Raw genomic sequence first — 17,275 nt, forward strand, 5'->3', positions numbered from 1 at the left:
CCTAGGCTTGATTTCTGACCCAAGATGTGATCTATCCTGGAGAATGTTCCATGTGCACTTGAGAAGAAAGTGTATTCTTCCACTTTCAGGTGGAATGTTCTATAAATATCAATTAAATCTATCTGGTCTATAGTGTCATTTAAAGCTTATGTTTCCTTATTTATTTTCTGTTTGGATGATCTGACCATTGGTGTAAGTGGGGTGTTAAAGTCCCCTACTATTACTATGTTACTGTCAATTTATCCTTTCATGGTTGTTAGCATTTGCCTTATGTATTTAGGTGCTCCTCTGTTGGGTGCATAAACATTTATAATTGTTGTATCTTCTTCTTGGATTGATCCCTTGATCATTATGTAGTGTCCCTCCTTATCTCTTGTAAAAAACAAAAAAGAAAAAAGAAAGAAACATTGGAGTAACTACTCCTACATCAAAAAGTTACGGTAAACACTAGATAATCACACACTTAGCACAATTCATGGCAAATAGTGTATTATAAGTGATAGTTGTTATAATTTATTTCAATGGTACCTGTGAAAATAGTGTTGTAAATATACCTTTGTGTGTACTCAGTATGTTCAACAAACAACTAAATAACAAGCATATATCAATACATATTATCTATATCCATATGATTTAACCCTTATAAGATCACAAACAGATAGTATTGATGAATGTCAAATCTTTAGCCCAGATCTCTCTCCTAAACTCCAAATACTTGAATCCATTGCCTATTTGACATCTCTATGTGAATGTTTCAGTTTCCTTCAAAGTCCAAAACTCATCTTCCCAAACCTGCTGCTCCTCCAGGTTCATGAATGACATTTTCATCCACCCAGTCAGTCATGCCAAAAATATGGAGATCATCCCAGATTCTTCCTTCTCTGTCATCCTCATGAATAGTCACCAAATCCAGTAAATACCTTTCCCTTCAGACACATCCTTAGCTCAGGTCTCACTGACATTTTCATGAACTCCTACAAATAACTAACTGATCACCCTGCCTTCCTTTAGAGTTTTCTTTCTAATATACAAATCTGACCATATTACTTCCCTGCCAGTGACTCTGCTGCGAATTCTCATTTTCTTCAGGTTCAAGCCCCATCTACTTTGTCTGGTATTCAACGATCTAATAATGGGGATCTGAAAATCTCTGTACGTCATCCCTAGCCCACTGCATCACTTACATGTTATACTCCTACCAAACTCAACTATTGGAAGAGTCTCTCTCCCCTCCATACCTTTGCATATGTTTTCACAACTCCCTTTCCATCTGGCTCAGGACAAGTACCACCTCCTTCAGGAAGTCTTCCCTGAACTCCCAAATATGTTTGGTGCTGCTCTTTTGTAATCCCACACTCCACAGATTAACAATATCAGAGCATTTATATCACTCTCTTTACATGTTAGGTTTTTATGTCTCTTCCCTATCTAGATGTGAACTCCGTGAAGAACAGGGTCATTCTAATTCATCTTTGTATTGTCAGAGCCCAACACAGGGCTTGGCATGCAGTCAGTACCATTTTGTAGGCTGAAGGTGTGAGTTTATGAAGAATGATTGCTGAAGATAGAATTTTAGCTTGGCATTTAAGACTTGGGGTAGGTGAAATGTAAAAGTCATTCCAGGCACTTTTTCACCTACATAACTCAGGTGGATTCTGAAGGTGTCATCATAGCACTTCTAGCCTAGTTGAAAGTACCCAGTGGAATGCAGGTTAATCATGATAGGCATATCTTATGGGTCCAGTGAACTCAGCTAATAGAGTAGATCATCATAATCTAGGCTCCTTTACAGTTTTGAGCAAAATCTGTAGCTGAGTGAACCTTATTTATCAGAGACAGTCTTTGCCAAAGTATTTCGTTTTCTCACCTTTAATATGTTATCTAGATTGTAAATGACCATTACGTGAGTCTGTGGTATAGAGAATGCTCACTGATGGAGAACAGATCATGCATATCTGGATTCAAAGCCTAGACCTACCACTCATTATGTTTGTGACATTTTACAAATCACTTAATGTCTTTGAGTGTGTTTTGCCATCTGTGAAGTAAGATTAACAGCTACCTTATGGTGTAATGAAGATTAAATCAGATATGAATGTAAAGCTTCTGAATAGTGCCTTCCCAGTGCATTATAGCTTTTTATATTTGTTTGTACTAGGCAAAGAAACAAACACAGTCTAAGTTTAAGGGAAAGAGATGGGATAAGTTAACTTTTGTTCCAGAGGTGAAAAATGAGAAATACTGTGTGTATGCTGGAGGAGAGGGTAATTTCCCTATTAAAATCAGGGGAGATTGCAGGGGGTTGGAGTCAAGATAGAGGGGTGGGAGGATGCAGAGTTCGTGTCTCCCCACAACTAGGGTGCCTACCAGACACTGGTGGGGGACATCGACACCCAAGGAGTTGGGATGAGCCCCTGAGTGAGTGGGTAGGACGTGAGAGGGAGCAAGGGGCTGGGAGGAGAAGTGGAGGCTGGACAGGCTTGGCGCCCCTGAGGGGTGGCTGGGAGAAGGGAGGTATCCCCATGCCTGGAGGGACCCTTGGGGGCTTGGAGGATCAGGGGAAGTGCGGCTAACATTTCCCCTGCCCAATCGGGCCTCAGGAAGCCCGCTGGGGACCCAGGCCAGGTCCTCCGCCTTCCAGGGTCCCCTCTGGTCACATTGGTCCTAGAAGCATAGGAGGGTGGTGGGAGAAAAAAGAGAAAAGGTGGACTTGGGGTGGGGGCTCTCAGGATCAGAGGATCGGGGGAAGGGACCTAGAATTTCCCCCACCCACTCAGGCCCTGGGAAGCCTGCTGGGGTTCTGGACCTTGTCCTCTGCTCTCTGAGACCAGAGGCACTTCTGGGTCCCTCAAGCTGTGCTGAGCCTAAGCCCTGCCCCCACCCCCAAGGGAATTTTCTGCCTTTTTCCCCCTCTTTTTTGCTATTGTGGCTGTGTTTTACCATCTGGTTGTTGTTTCATCAATATTTTTATTTTTTCTAACATATCTGCTAGTTTTCTAACCTTATTTAGTTTTTTGCTCCTTGTTATTGTTCTGCTCCAGTTTTTTTCTTTTTCTTTTTTCCTTTTTTTTTTTTTTGCTGCTCTGTGCTGCTTGTGGGATCTTGGTTCATGAGCCAGGGCTTGGGCCTCAGCTCCTGTGGTGAGAGCTCTGAGTCCAAACCACTGGACTAACAGAGAAGCTCAGTCCCCAGGGAATATTCATTGGAGTGAGGTCTCCCAGAGGTCCTCATCTCAGCACCAAGACCCAGCTCACCCCAATAGCCTACAAACTCCAGGGTTGGACGCCTCAGGCTAAACAATCAGTAAGACAGGAACACAATCCCACCCATCAAAAAAAATGAGATGACAAAAAAATATGTTACAAATGAAGGATCAAGGTAAAAACCTACAAGACCAAATAAATGAAGACAAAATAGGCAGCCTACCTGGAAAAGAACTCAGAGTAATGATAGTAAAGATGATCCAGAATCTTGGAAATAGAATAGAGGCATGGATCAAGAAAATGCAATAAATGTTTAACAAAGATCTAGAACGCTTAAAGAACAAACAAACAGAGATGAACAACACAATAATGAAATGAACAATACACTAGAAGGAATCAATAACAGAATAAATGAGGCAGAAGAACGAATAAGTGAGCTGGAAGACAGAATTATTATAAATATTTGTGCACCCAACATAGGAGCACCTCAATACATAAGGCAAGTGTTAACAACAATAACAGGGGAAATCATCAGTAACACAATAATAGTAGGGGACTTTAAAGCCCCACATACACCAAAGGACAGATCATCCAAACAGAAAATAAATAAGGAAACACAAGGTTTAAATGACACAATAGGTCAGATAGCTTTAATGATATTTATAGGACATTCCACGAGAAACTGGCAGAACACACTTTCTTCTCAAGGGCACACAGAACATTCTCCAGGATAGATCACATCTTAGGTCAAAAATCAAACCTCAGTAAATTTTAAAAAATTGAAATCATATCAAGCATCATTTCTAACCACAATGCTATGAGATTAGAAAGAAATTACAGGAAAAAAACTGTAAAAAAAGCAAATACAAGGGCGCTAAACAGTGTGCTACTAAATAACCAAGAGGTCACTGAAGAAATAAAAGAGAAAATTAAAAAATACATAGAAACACATGACAACAAAAATATGATGACCCAAAACCTATGGAAAACAAAAAAATTAGTTCTAAGAGGGAAGTTTATAGCAATTCAGGCTCACCTTAAGAAACAAGAAAAATCTCAAATAAACAATCTAAATTTACACCTAAAGCAGCTAGAGAAAGAAGAACAAAGAAAACCCAAAGTCAGTAGGAGGAAATAAATCATAAAGATCAGAGCAGAAATAAATGAAATACAAATGAAGAAAACAAGAGCAAAGATCAATAAAACTAAACGTTGGTTCTTTGAGAAGATAAACAAAATTGGTAAGCCTTTAGCCAGGCTCATCTAGAAAAAAATGGAGAGGATGTAAATCAATAAAATTATAAACGAAATAGGAGAAATCACAACTGACACTGCAGAAATACAAGGGATTATAAGAGACTACTACAAACAACTATATGCCAATAAAATGGAAAACCTTGAAGAAATGGAGAAATTCTTGGAAACATAAATTTCCAAGACTGAACCAGGAAGAATTAGAAAATATAGAGACTTGTCACAAGTAATGACATTGAAACTGTAATTAAAAATCTTCCAACAAGCACAGGTCCAGGACCAGATAGCTTCACAGGAGAATTCTATAAAACATTTAGAGCAGAGCTAACACCCATCCTTCTCAAACTCTTCCAAAAAATTGCAGATGGAGAAACACTCCCAAATTCGTGCTATGAGGCCACCATCACTCAGATACCAAAACCAGATAAAGATATCACAAAAAAAGAAAATTACACACCAATATCACTGATGAACATAGATGCAAAAATCTTCAACAAAATACTAGCAAACAGAATCCAACAACACATTGAAAGGATTATGACCATGATCAATTGGGAGTTATCCCAGGAATGCAAGGATTCTTCAATATATGCAAATCAAACAATATAATACACCGTATTAACAAATTAAGGAATAAAAACCACATGATCATCTCAGTAGATGCAGAAAAAGCTTTTGACAAAATTCAACACCTATTTTCGGCAAAAACTCTACAAAAACTGGGCACAGAGGGAACCTACCTCAACATAATAAAGGTCATATATGACAAACCCACAGCAAAAATCATTCTCAATGGTGAAAATCTGAAAGCATTTCCACTAAGATCAGGAACAAGATGATGTCCACTCTAGCCACTATTATTCAACATAGTTTTGGAAGTCCTAGCCATGGCAATAAGAGAAGAAAAATACAAGGAATACGAATTGGAAAAGAAGAAGTAAAAATGTCACTGTGTGCAGATGGCATGATACTATATGTAGAAAATTCTAACGATACTACCAGAAAAATACTAGAGCTCATCAATGAATTTGGAAAAGTTGCAGGATACAAAATTAATACACAGAAATCTCTACATTCTTATAAACTAACAACAAAAGATCAAAGAGAAATTTAGGAAACAATCCCATTTACCATCACAACAAAAAGAATAAAATACCTAGGAATAAATCTACCTAAGGAGGCAAAAGACCTAAACTCGGAAAAATATAGAACACTGATGAAAGAAATCAAAGATGACAAAAACAGATCGAGAAGTATACCATGTTCTTCAATTGGAAGAATCAATATTTTGAAAATGACTATACTACCCAAAGCAATCTACAGATTCAGTGCAATCCCTATCAAACTACCAATGGCATTCTTCACTGTATTAGAACAAAAAATTTTACAATTTGTATGGAAACACAAAAGACCCCGAATAGCTGAAGCAATTCTGAGAAAGAAAAATGGAGCTGGATGAATGAGGCTCCCTGACTTCAAAGTATACTACAAAGCTACAGTAATCAAGACAGTATGGTAATGGCACCAAAACAGAAATATAAATCAATGGTACAGGATAGAAAGCCCAGAGATAAACCTACACACATCTGGTCACCTAATTTATGACAAAGGAGGCAAGAACATATCATGGAGAAAAGACAGCCTCTTCAATAAGTGGTGCTGGGAAAACTGGACAGCTACATGCAACGGAATGAAATTAGAACACTCCCTAACACAATACACAAAAGTAAACTCGAAATAGATTAATGACCTAAACATAAGACCATACACTATAAAACTCTTAGAGGAAAACATAGGAAAAACCCTCTTTGACATAAACCACAGCAAGATCTTTTTAACCCACCCCCTAGAGTAATGAAAATGAAAACAAAAAGAAACAAATGGGACCTAATGAAACGTAGAAGCAAGGGGGATACTTGGCAAGATGGCGGCAGAGTAAGATGCAGAGATCAACTTCCTTCCCACAGATACAGTAGAAATACATCTACACGTGGAACTGCTCCTACAGAACACCCACTGAACGCTGGCAGAAGACCTCAGACCTCCCAAAAGGCAAGAAACTCCCCACGTACTTGGGTAGGGCAAAAGAAAAAAGAAATAACAGAGACAAAAGAATAGGGACGGGACCTGCACCAGTGGGAGGGAGCTGAGAAGGAGGAAAGGTTTCCACACACTAGAAGCCCCTTCGTGGGTGGAGACTGCAGGTGGCAAAGGGGGGAAGCTTCAGAGCCACGGAGGAGGGCTCAGCCACAGGGGTGTGGAGGGCAAAGCGGAGAGATTCCCACACGGAGGATCGGCGTCGAGCAGGAGTCACCAGCTCGAGAGGCTTGTCTGCTCACCCACTGGGGCAGGCGGGGGCTGGGAGCTGAGGCTCGGGCTATGGTCGGATCGCAGGGAGAGGACTGGGGTTGGCTGCGTGAACACAGCCTGAAGGGGTTATCCCACCACAGCTAGCCAGGAGGGAGTCCGGGAAAAAGTCTGCAGTTGCCGAAGAGGCAAGAGACTTTTTCTTGACTCTTTGTTTCGCGGTGCACAAGGAGAAGGGATTCAGAGCAGAGCTTAAAGGAGCTCCAGAGACAGGCGTGAGCTGCGGCTATCAGTGCGAACCCCAGAGACGGGCATGAGACGCTAAGGATGCTGCTGCTGCCACCAAGAAGCCTGTGTGCGAGCACAGGTCACTATCCACACCACCTCTCCCGGGAGCCTGTGCAGCCTGCCACTGCCAGGGTCCCATGATCCAGGGACAACTTCCCCGGGAGAACACACGGTGCGCCTCAGGCTGCTGCAACGCCACGCCAGCCTCTGCCGCCGCAGGCTTGCCCCACATCCGTACCCCTCTCTCCCTCCCGCCTGAGTGAGCCAGAGCCCCAGAAGCAGCTGCTCCTTTAACCCCGTCCTGTGTGAGCGAAGAACAGGACCCTCAGGCGACCTACACGCAGAGGCGGGTCCAAATCCAAAGCTGAACCCCGGGAGCTGTACGAACAAAGAAGAGAAAGGGAAATTTCTCCCAGCAGCTTCAGAATCAGCAGATGAAAGTTCCACAAACAACATGATGTACCTGCATCTGTTGAATACCTGAATAGACAACGAATCATCCCAAATTCAGGAAGTAGAGTTTGGGAGCAGGATATATTAATTTTACCCCTTTTCCTTTTTTTGTGAGTGTATATATGTATACTTCTAGGTGAGATTTTGACTGTATAGCTTTGCTTTCACCTTTTGTCCTAGGGTTCGGTCCATCCGTTTTTTTTTTACTTAAAATTTTTTTTATTTAATAAATGTTTTCTTAATAATTTTTCCCTTATTTTCTATTTTTAAAAATTTAAAAAAATTTTCTTAATAAGTTTTTTCTATTTTTTATTTTAAAAAATAAAAAAAAACTTTTCTTAATATTTTTTTCTTATTTTTATTATAAAAATTAATAAATTTATTTTAAAAAATTAAAAAAAATTTTCTTATTAAATTTTTTCTTAATTTTTTTAAATTTTTTATTATAATAGCTTTATTTTAATTTATCCTCTTTATTTCTTTCTTTCTATTTTTTTCTCCCTTTTATTCTGAGCCATGTGGATGAAAGGCTCTTGGTGCTCCAGCCAGGCATCAGGGCTGTGCCTCTGAGGTGGGAGAACCAACTTCAGGACACTGGTCCACAAGAGACCTCCCAGCTCCATGTAATACCAAACGACGAAAATCTCTCGAGATCTCCATCTCAACATCAAGACCCAGTTTCACTCAACGACCAGCAAGCTACAGTGTTGGACACCCTATGCCAAACAACTAGCAAGACAGGAACACAGCCTCATCCATTAGCAGACAGCCTGCCTAAAATCATAATAAGGCCACAGACACCACAAAACACACCACCAGATGTGGACGTGCCCACCAGAAAGACAAGATCCAGCCTCATCCACCAGAACACAGGCACAAGTCCCCTCCACCAGGAAGCCTACACAACCCACTGAACCAACCTTAGCCACTGGGGACAGATACCAAAAACAACGGGAACTACGAACCTGCAGCCTGTGAAAAGGAGACCCCAAACACAGTAAGATAAGCAAAATGAGAAGACAGAAAATCACACAGCAGATGAAGGAGCAGGGTCAAAACACACCAGACCTAACAAATGAAGAGGAAATAGGCAGTCTACCTGAAAAAGAATTCAGAATAATGATAGTAAAGATGATCCAAAATCTTGGAAATAGAATAGACAAAATGCAAGAAACATTTAACAAGGATGTAGAAGAACTAAAGCGGAAACAAGCAATGATGAACAACACAATAAATGAAATTAAACATACTCTAGAAGGGATCAATAGCAGAATAACTGAGGCAGAAGAACGGATAAGTGACCTGGAAGATAAAATAGTGGAAATAACTGCTGCAGAGCAGAATAAAGCAAAAAGAATGAAAAGAACTGAGGACAGTCTCAGAGAACTCTGGGACAACATTAAACACACCAACATTCGAATTATAGGGGTCCTAGAAGAAGAAGAGAAAAAGAAAGGGACTGAGAAAATATTTGAAGAGACTATAGTTGAAAACTTCCCTAATATGGGAAAGGAAATAGTTAATCAAGTACTGGAAGCACAGAGAGTCCCATACAGGATAAATCCAAGGAGAAATACGCCAAGACACATATTAATCAAACTATCAACTATTAAATATAAAGAAAACAGATTAAAAGCAGCAACGGAAGAACAACAAATAACACACAAGGGAATTCCCATAAGGTTAACAGCTGATCTTTCAGCAGAAACTCTGCAAGCCAGAAGGGAGTGGCAGGATATACTTAAAGTGATGAAGGAGAAAAACCTACAAAAAAGATTACTCTACCCAGCAAGGATCTCATTCAGATTTCATGGAGAAATTAAAACCTTTACAGACAATCAAAAGCTGAGAGAGTTCAGCACCACCAAACCAGCTTTACAACAAATGCTAAAAGAACTTCTCTAGGCAAAAACACAAGAGAAGAAAAACACCTACAATGACAAACCCAAAACATTTAAGAAAATGGGAATAGGAACATACATATCGATAATTACCTTAAATGTAAATGGATTAAATGCTTCCACCAAAAGACACAGACTGGCTGAATGGATACAAAAACAAGACCCATATATATTTTGTCTACAAGAGACCCACTTCAGACCTAGAGACACATACAGACTGAAAGTGAGGGGATGGAAAAAGATATTCCATGTAAATGGAAATCAAAAGAAACCTGGAGTAGCAATTCTCATATCAGAGAAAACAGACTTTAAAATAACGACTATTACAAGAGACAAAGAAGGACACTATATAATGATCAAGGGATCTATCCAAGAAGAAGGTTTAACAATTGTAAATATTTATGCACCCAACGTAGGAGCACCTCAATACATAAGGCAAATACTAACAGCCATAAAAGGGGAAATTGACAGTAACAAAAATATAGTAGGGGACTTTAACACCCCACTTTCACCAAAGGACCGATCATCCAAAATGAAAATAATTAAGGAAACACAAGCTTTAAATGATACATTAAACAAGATGGACTTAATTGATATGTATAGGACAGTGCACCCAAAAACAACAGATTACACATTTTTCTCAAGTGCTCATGGAACATTCTCCAGGATAGATCATATCTTGGGTTACAAATGAAGCCTTGGTAAATTTAAGAAAATTGAAATCGTGTCAAGTATCTTTTCCGACCACAATGCTATGAGACTAGATATCAATTATAGGAAAAGATCCTTAAAAAATACAAACACATGGAGGCTACACAATACACTACTTAATAACGAAGTGATCACTGAAGAAATCAAAGAGGAAATCAAAAATACCTAGAAACAAATGACAATGGAGACACGATGACCTAAAACCTATGGGATGCAGCAAAAGCAATTCTAAGTGGGAAGTTTATAACAATACAAGCCTACCTGAAGAAACAGGAAACATCTCGAATAAACAAACTAACCTTGCACCTAAAGCAATTAGAGAAAGAAAAACAAAAAAAACCCCAAAGCTAGCAGAAGGAAAGAAATCATAAAGATCAGATCAGACATAAATGAAAAAGAAATAAAGGAGAGAGTAGCAAAGAGCAATAAAACTAAAAGCTGGTTCTTTGAGAAGATAAACAAAATTGATAAACCATTAGCCAGTATCATCAAGAGAAAAAGGGAGAAGACTCAAATCAATAGAATTAGAAATGAAAAAGGAGAAGTAACCACTGACACTGCAGAAAGACAAACGATCATGAGAGATTACTACAAGCAACACTATGCCAATAAAATGGACAACCTGGAAGTAATAGACAGATTCTTAGAAATGCACAACCTGCCGAGACTGAACCAGGAAGAAATAGAAAATATGAACAGGCCAATCACAAGCACGGAAATTGAAACTGTGATTAAAAATCTTCCAACAAACAAAAGCCCAGGATCAGATGGCTTCACAGGCGAATTCTATCAAACATTTAGAGAAGAGCTAACACTTATCCTTCTCAAACTCTTCCATAATATTGCAGAGGGAGGAACACTCCCCAACTCATTCTACGAAGCCACCATCACCCTGATACCAAAACTAGACAAAGATGTCACAAATAAAGAAATCTACAGGCCAATATCACTGATGAACATAGATGCAAAAATCCTCAACAAAATACTAGCAAACAGACTCCAACAGCACATTAAAAGGATCAAACAGCATGATCAAGTGGGGTTTATCCCAGGAATGCAAAGATTCTTCAGTATACGTAAATCAATCAACGTGATACACAATATTAACAAATTGAAGGAGAACAACCATATGATCAGCTCAATACATGCAGAGAAAGTTTTCAAAAAAATTCAACACCCATTTATGATAAAAGCCCTGCAGAAAGTACGCATAGAGGGAACTTTCCTCAACATAATAAAGGTCATATATGACAAACCCAAAGCCAACATCATCCTCAATGGTGAAAATCTGAAACCATTTCCACTAAGATCAGGAACAAGACAAGGTTGCCCACTATCACCATTATTATTCAACAAAGTTTTGGAAGTGTTAGCCACAGCAATCAGAGAAGAAAAAGAAATAAAAGGAATCCAAATCGGAAAAGAAGAAGTAAAGCTGTCACTGTTTGCACATGACATAATACTATACATAGAGTATCCTAAGGATGCTACCAGAAAACTAGTAGAGCTAATCAATGAATTTGGTAAAGTAGCAGGATACAAAATTAATGCACAGAAATCTCTTGCATTTCTATACACTAATGATGAAAAATCTGAAAGTGAAATTAAGAAAACACTCCTGTTTACCATAGCAACAAAAAGAATGAAATATCTAGGAATAAACCTACGTAAGGAGATGACCTGTATGTAGATAATTATAAGACACTGTTGAAAGAAATTAAAGATGATACAAATAGATGGAGAGATACACCATGTTCTTGGATTGGAAAAATCAACATTGTGAAAATGACAATACTACGCAAAGCCATCTATAGATTCAAAGTAATTCCTATCAAACTACCACTGGCATTTATCAGAAAACTAGAACAAAAATTTTCACATTTTGTATGGAAACACCAAAGACCCCGAATAGCCAAAGCAAACTTGAGAAATAAATATGGTGCTGGGGGAATCAGGCTCAATGACTTCAGACTATACTACAAAGCTATGGTAATCAAGACAATATTATACTGGCACAAAAACAGAAATATAGATCAATGGAACAGGATAGAAAGCCCAGAGATAAACCCACGCACATATGGTCACCTTATCTTTGATAGAGGAGGCAAGAATATATAGTGGTTAAAAGACAGCTTCTTCAATAAGTGGTGCTGGGAAAACTGGACAGATACATGTAAAAGCATGAAATCAGAACACTCCCTAACACCATGAACAGAAAAAAACTCAAAATGGATTAAAGATGTAAATGTAAGGCCAGACATAAATCACAGCAAGGTCCTTTTTGTCTCACCTCCTAGTGAAATGGAAATAAAAACAAAAATAAATAAATGGGACCTAATGAAACTTAAAAGCTTTTGCCCAGCAAAGGAAACCATAAACAAGACCAAAAGACAACCCTCAGAATGGGAGAAAATATTTGAAAATGAAGCAACTGAAAAAGGATTAATCTCCAAAATTTACAAGCAGCTCATGCAGCTCAATAATAAAAAAACAAAAAACCCAATCCAAAAATGGGCAGAAGACCTAAATAGACATTTCTCCAAATAAGGTATACAGATTGCCAACAAACACATGAAAGAATGCTCAACATCATTAATCATTAGAGAAATGCAAATCAAAACTACAATGAGATATCATCTCACACCGGTCAGAATGGCCATCATCAAAAAATCTACAAACAATAAATGCTGGAGAGGGTGTGGAGAAAAGGGAACACTCTTGCCCTGTTGGTGGCAATGTAAATTGATATATCCACAATGGAGAACAGTATGGAGGTTCCTTAAAAAACTACAAATAGAACTACCATACGACCCAGCAATCCCAGTACTGGGCATATACCCTGAGAAAACCATAAATCAAAAAGAGTTATGTACCAAAATATTCATTGCAGCTCTATTTACAATAGCCAGGACATGGAAGCAACCTAAGTGTCCACCATCAGATGGATGGATAAAGAAGATGTGGCGCAGATATACAATGGAATATTACTCAGCCATAAAAGGAAAGGAAATGGAGTTATTTCTAGTGAGGTGGATGGAGTTAGAGTCTGTCATACAGAGTGAAGTAAGTCAGAAAGAGAAAAACAGACACAGTATGCTAACACATTTATATGGAATCTAAGGGGGAAAAAGAGATCATGAAGAACCTAGTGGCAAGACGGGAATAAAGACACAGACCTACTAGAGAATGGACTTGAGGTTATGGGGAGGGGCAAGTGTAAGCTGGGACAAGGTTAGAGAGTGGCATGGACATATATACACTACCAAACATAAAATAGATAGCTAGTGGGAAGCAACTGCATAGCACAGGGAGATCAGCTCGGTGCTTTGTGACCACCTGAGGCGTGAAATGGGGAGGGTGGGAAGGAGGGAGATGCAGGAGGGAAGAGATATGGGATCATATGAATATGTATAACTGATTCACTTTATTAAGCAGAAACTAACACACCATTGTAAAGCAATTATACTCCAATAAAGATGTTAAAAAAATAAAATAAAATGAAACTAAAAAAAAGATATTTCACATATATACAATGGCATATTACTCAGCCATAAAATGAAACGAAATTGAGTTATTTGTAGTGTGGTGGATGGACCTAGAGTCTGTCATACAGAGTGAAGTAAGTCTGAAAAACACATACCGTATGATAACACATATATATGGAATCTGAGAAGAAGAAAAAAATGGTCATGAGGAAACTAGGGGCTAGACGGGAATAAAGCCACAAACCTACTAGAGCATGGACTTGAGGATATGGGGAGGGGGAAAGGTAAGCTGTGACAATGTGAGAGAGTGGCATGGACATATATACACTACCAAACTTTAAATAAATAACTAGTGGGAAGCAGCCACATAGCACAGGGAGATCAGCTCGGTGCTTTGTGACCACCTAGAGGGGTGGTATAGGGAGTGTGGGAGGGAGGGAGATGCAAGAGGGAAGAGATATGGGAACATATATATATGTATAACTGATTCACTTTGCTATAAAGCAGAAACTAACACACCATTGTAAAGCAATTATACTCTAATAAAGATGTTAAAATATATATATAAGACTTACCTATATGCTGCCTACAAGAGACTCACTTCAGATGTATGGACACATACACAGACTGAAAGTGAAGTGTTGGAAAAATATATTCCATGCAAATGGTAACAAAAAGAAAGATGCGAAGCCATACTTACATCACTCAAAGTACACTTTAATATAAAGACTGGAAGAAGAGACAATGAAGGTCATTATATAATGATATAGGGGTCAATCCAGCGAGAGGATAACCTTTGTGAATATTTATGTACACAATATAGAAGTACCTAAATACATAGTGCAAATATTAAAGAAAGAGATATAGACAGCAATAAAGTAATAGTAGAGGACTTTAATACCCCATGTACATCAGCATATAGATCATCGAGACAGAAAATCAATAAGGAAATATTGGCCTTGAACAACATGTTAAATCATGAAACTTTAACAGGTATATACAGAACATCCCATCTAAAATCAATAGAATACACACACTTCTCATGTGCACAAGAAGCATTTTTCAGGATAAATCATATGTTAGGACACAAAACAAATCTGTTTACAATTTTTCAAATTAATTTTTATTGACGTATCATTGATTTGTAATATTATATGTTTCATATGTACAATATTATATTTCCATCTCTATATTTCATACGGCATACTCACCACCAAAAATTTAGTTTCCATCAGTCACCATACATTTTTTTTAACCAATTTCCCCCTCCCCTTTCTTTATGTGTTTGTTTTTCTTTGGTTTGGTTTGTTCATTTATTTTGCTTTTTGCTTGTTTGTTTGATTTTTATGTCCCACATTTCAGTGAAGTCATACTTTATTTGTTTTTCTCCATCTGACTTATTTCACTTACTATAATACCTTCAAGGTCAATCCATGTTGTTTTATATCTCAATATTTCATCATTTTATGGCAGTATTCAATATGTATGACCTCTTTGTCCATTCATCATTGATGGACATGTGTGGGTTTTATATCTTGGTTATTCTAAGTAATGTTGCAATAAACATAGGGGTGAAATATATCTCTTCAAATAAGTGTTTCTGTATTCTTTGGATAAATATCAAGAATTGGGATAGCTGGATCATATGGTAGTTCTAGTCTTAATTTTTTGAGGAATCTCTGTACTGTCTTCCATAGTCCTGGACCAATTTACATTCCCATCAACAGTGTATGAGGGTTCATTTTTTTCCACATATGCACCAACACTTGTTATTCCTTTCCTTTTGGATAATAGCCATTCTAAGAGGCATGAGGTGATATCTCATTGTGGCTTTGATTTATATTTCCCTAATACTTAGTGATGTTGAAAATCTTTTCATGTGCTTGTTGGCCATCTGTATGTCTTCTTTGGAAAAATGTCTATTCAGCTCCTCTGCCCTTTTTTTAAAATTGAAGTATAGTTGCTGTGCAGTATCATATAATTTTCAAGTATACAGTACAGTAATTCAACAATTTTAAAGGTTATATTACATTTATAGTTGTTTTAAAAATTGGCTATATTCACTGTTGTACAATATATCCTTGTGGCTTATTTTATACCTAATAATTTGTACTTCTTAATCCCCTCCACTTATATTGCCTTCCCCCCTTCCCTCTCCCTACTGATAACCACTAGTTTGTTATCTATATCTATGAGTCTGCTTCTTTTTTGTTTTATTCACTAGTTTGTTATATTTTTTAGATTCCACATATAAGTGATATACACTATTTGTCCTTCTCTGTGTAACTTATTTCACTAAGCATAATACCCTCCAAGTCCATTCATGTTGCTACAACTGGCAAAATTTTATTCTTTTTATGTCTGAGCAGTGTTCTACTGTATATGTATACAATATCTTCTTTATCCCTTCATTTGTTAATGGACAAAGCTACTACCAGATTATCTTGATCTCTTGGCTCAGCTGCTGCAGCCAGAATCCCAGGTTTCCAGGCACACTGCCTTTGCTATTCCCCTGGCTCCACCTCCTCTTTGTGTTCCAGCACACCCACCTTTAGACGTACAGATGTGTGGAATTATCCAGTGTCCTGGTGTGTTGGACTGCATTGTGGAGGTTTTACTGTTTGAATTGGGGGAGAGATAAAGGTAACATTACATTTGCCATGTTGCTAACATCACTCCACAAACAAGTCTTAACGAGTATAAGAAGACTGAAATCATATCAAGCATCATTCTGACCATGATGGTATAAAACTAGAAATTAATTACAAGAAGCAAACTAAAATTTCACAAACATAGATATAAAACAGCATGCTGTGAAGAAACAATGGGTCAAAGAAAAAATCAAAAGAGAAATTTTAAAATATCCTGAGATATGGGGAAATGGAAATACAACATGCCAAAATTAATGGGATGCATTAGGAGCAGGGAAGAGGGAAATTGTTAATGATAAATACCAATGTTAATATGTTTTCATAAGAAGACCCTGAATTCCTCTCCTCCCACAGACTCACCAAATCTATAGCTATATATGTAATAGTTTTCCCTAAAAAAGAATAAGTGATGAATCAACCCATTCACAATGGGCAAATGAGAGGGAAACTACATTGAAGTGAGCAGGAAAGACTGAGTCATGATTTCTTCATAAACCCCACCCACAGTGGCCCACAAAACCCAAACTTCTCCCAGAAAAGAGAAAGATTGTACCTCACATTGACTATTAAGACTAGCACCTGAGAGAAGAGCCCACATGATATCTGGCTTTCAAAACAAATGGGCCTTGTGCTCATGAAAACAAGAGGGCTGTGGTGAAATGAGAAACAGCTCCTAAAGTGCTTGCATGCAGTCTTGCCCCAGGGCCTAGTGCAGATGCAGACCTTTGAAGAGCACCCAGACATTTTTTGGAAAAGACTCATTTGTTAATTTTAAAACTTTTGTCTGTGGGTCAAGGGTTTCTGGGACAGAGGCTGGTGGGCACCCTTTTCCTGCTCTCCCTCAGTCTTGCTAAAGCAAGTGAACACAATCTTCTTTCCTTATTTTTCATTTCTAGAGGGTACTATATTTATGTTCCAGCTGAAAAACACCATCTTCTCTGCTTTCCCTATGCCCTGCTAAAGTTGGCAGGCACCATTTAAATTTTTTTCTTTCTTTCTTTTTTCTTTTCATTTTTACTTTT

At 38.2% G+C, this 17,275-nt stretch overlaps 1 protein-coding gene across 1 annotated transcript in view; it reads right to left on the minus strand.

Moving 5' to 3' along the window:
- The window catches only part of FAAH2 (fatty acid amide hydrolase 2), a gene marked incomplete at its 5' end in the record, with an annotated part of 204,888 nt that overhangs the window by 79,607 nt on the left and 108,006 nt on the right, over positions 1-17,275 (minus strand).

This window comes from Balaenoptera borealis, assembly GCF_965194805.1.
Source record: "Balaenoptera borealis genome assembly, chromosome: X".
In the NCBI taxonomy this organism is placed as follows: domain Eukaryota; kingdom Metazoa; phylum Chordata; class Mammalia; order Artiodactyla; family Balaenopteridae; genus Balaenoptera; species Balaenoptera borealis.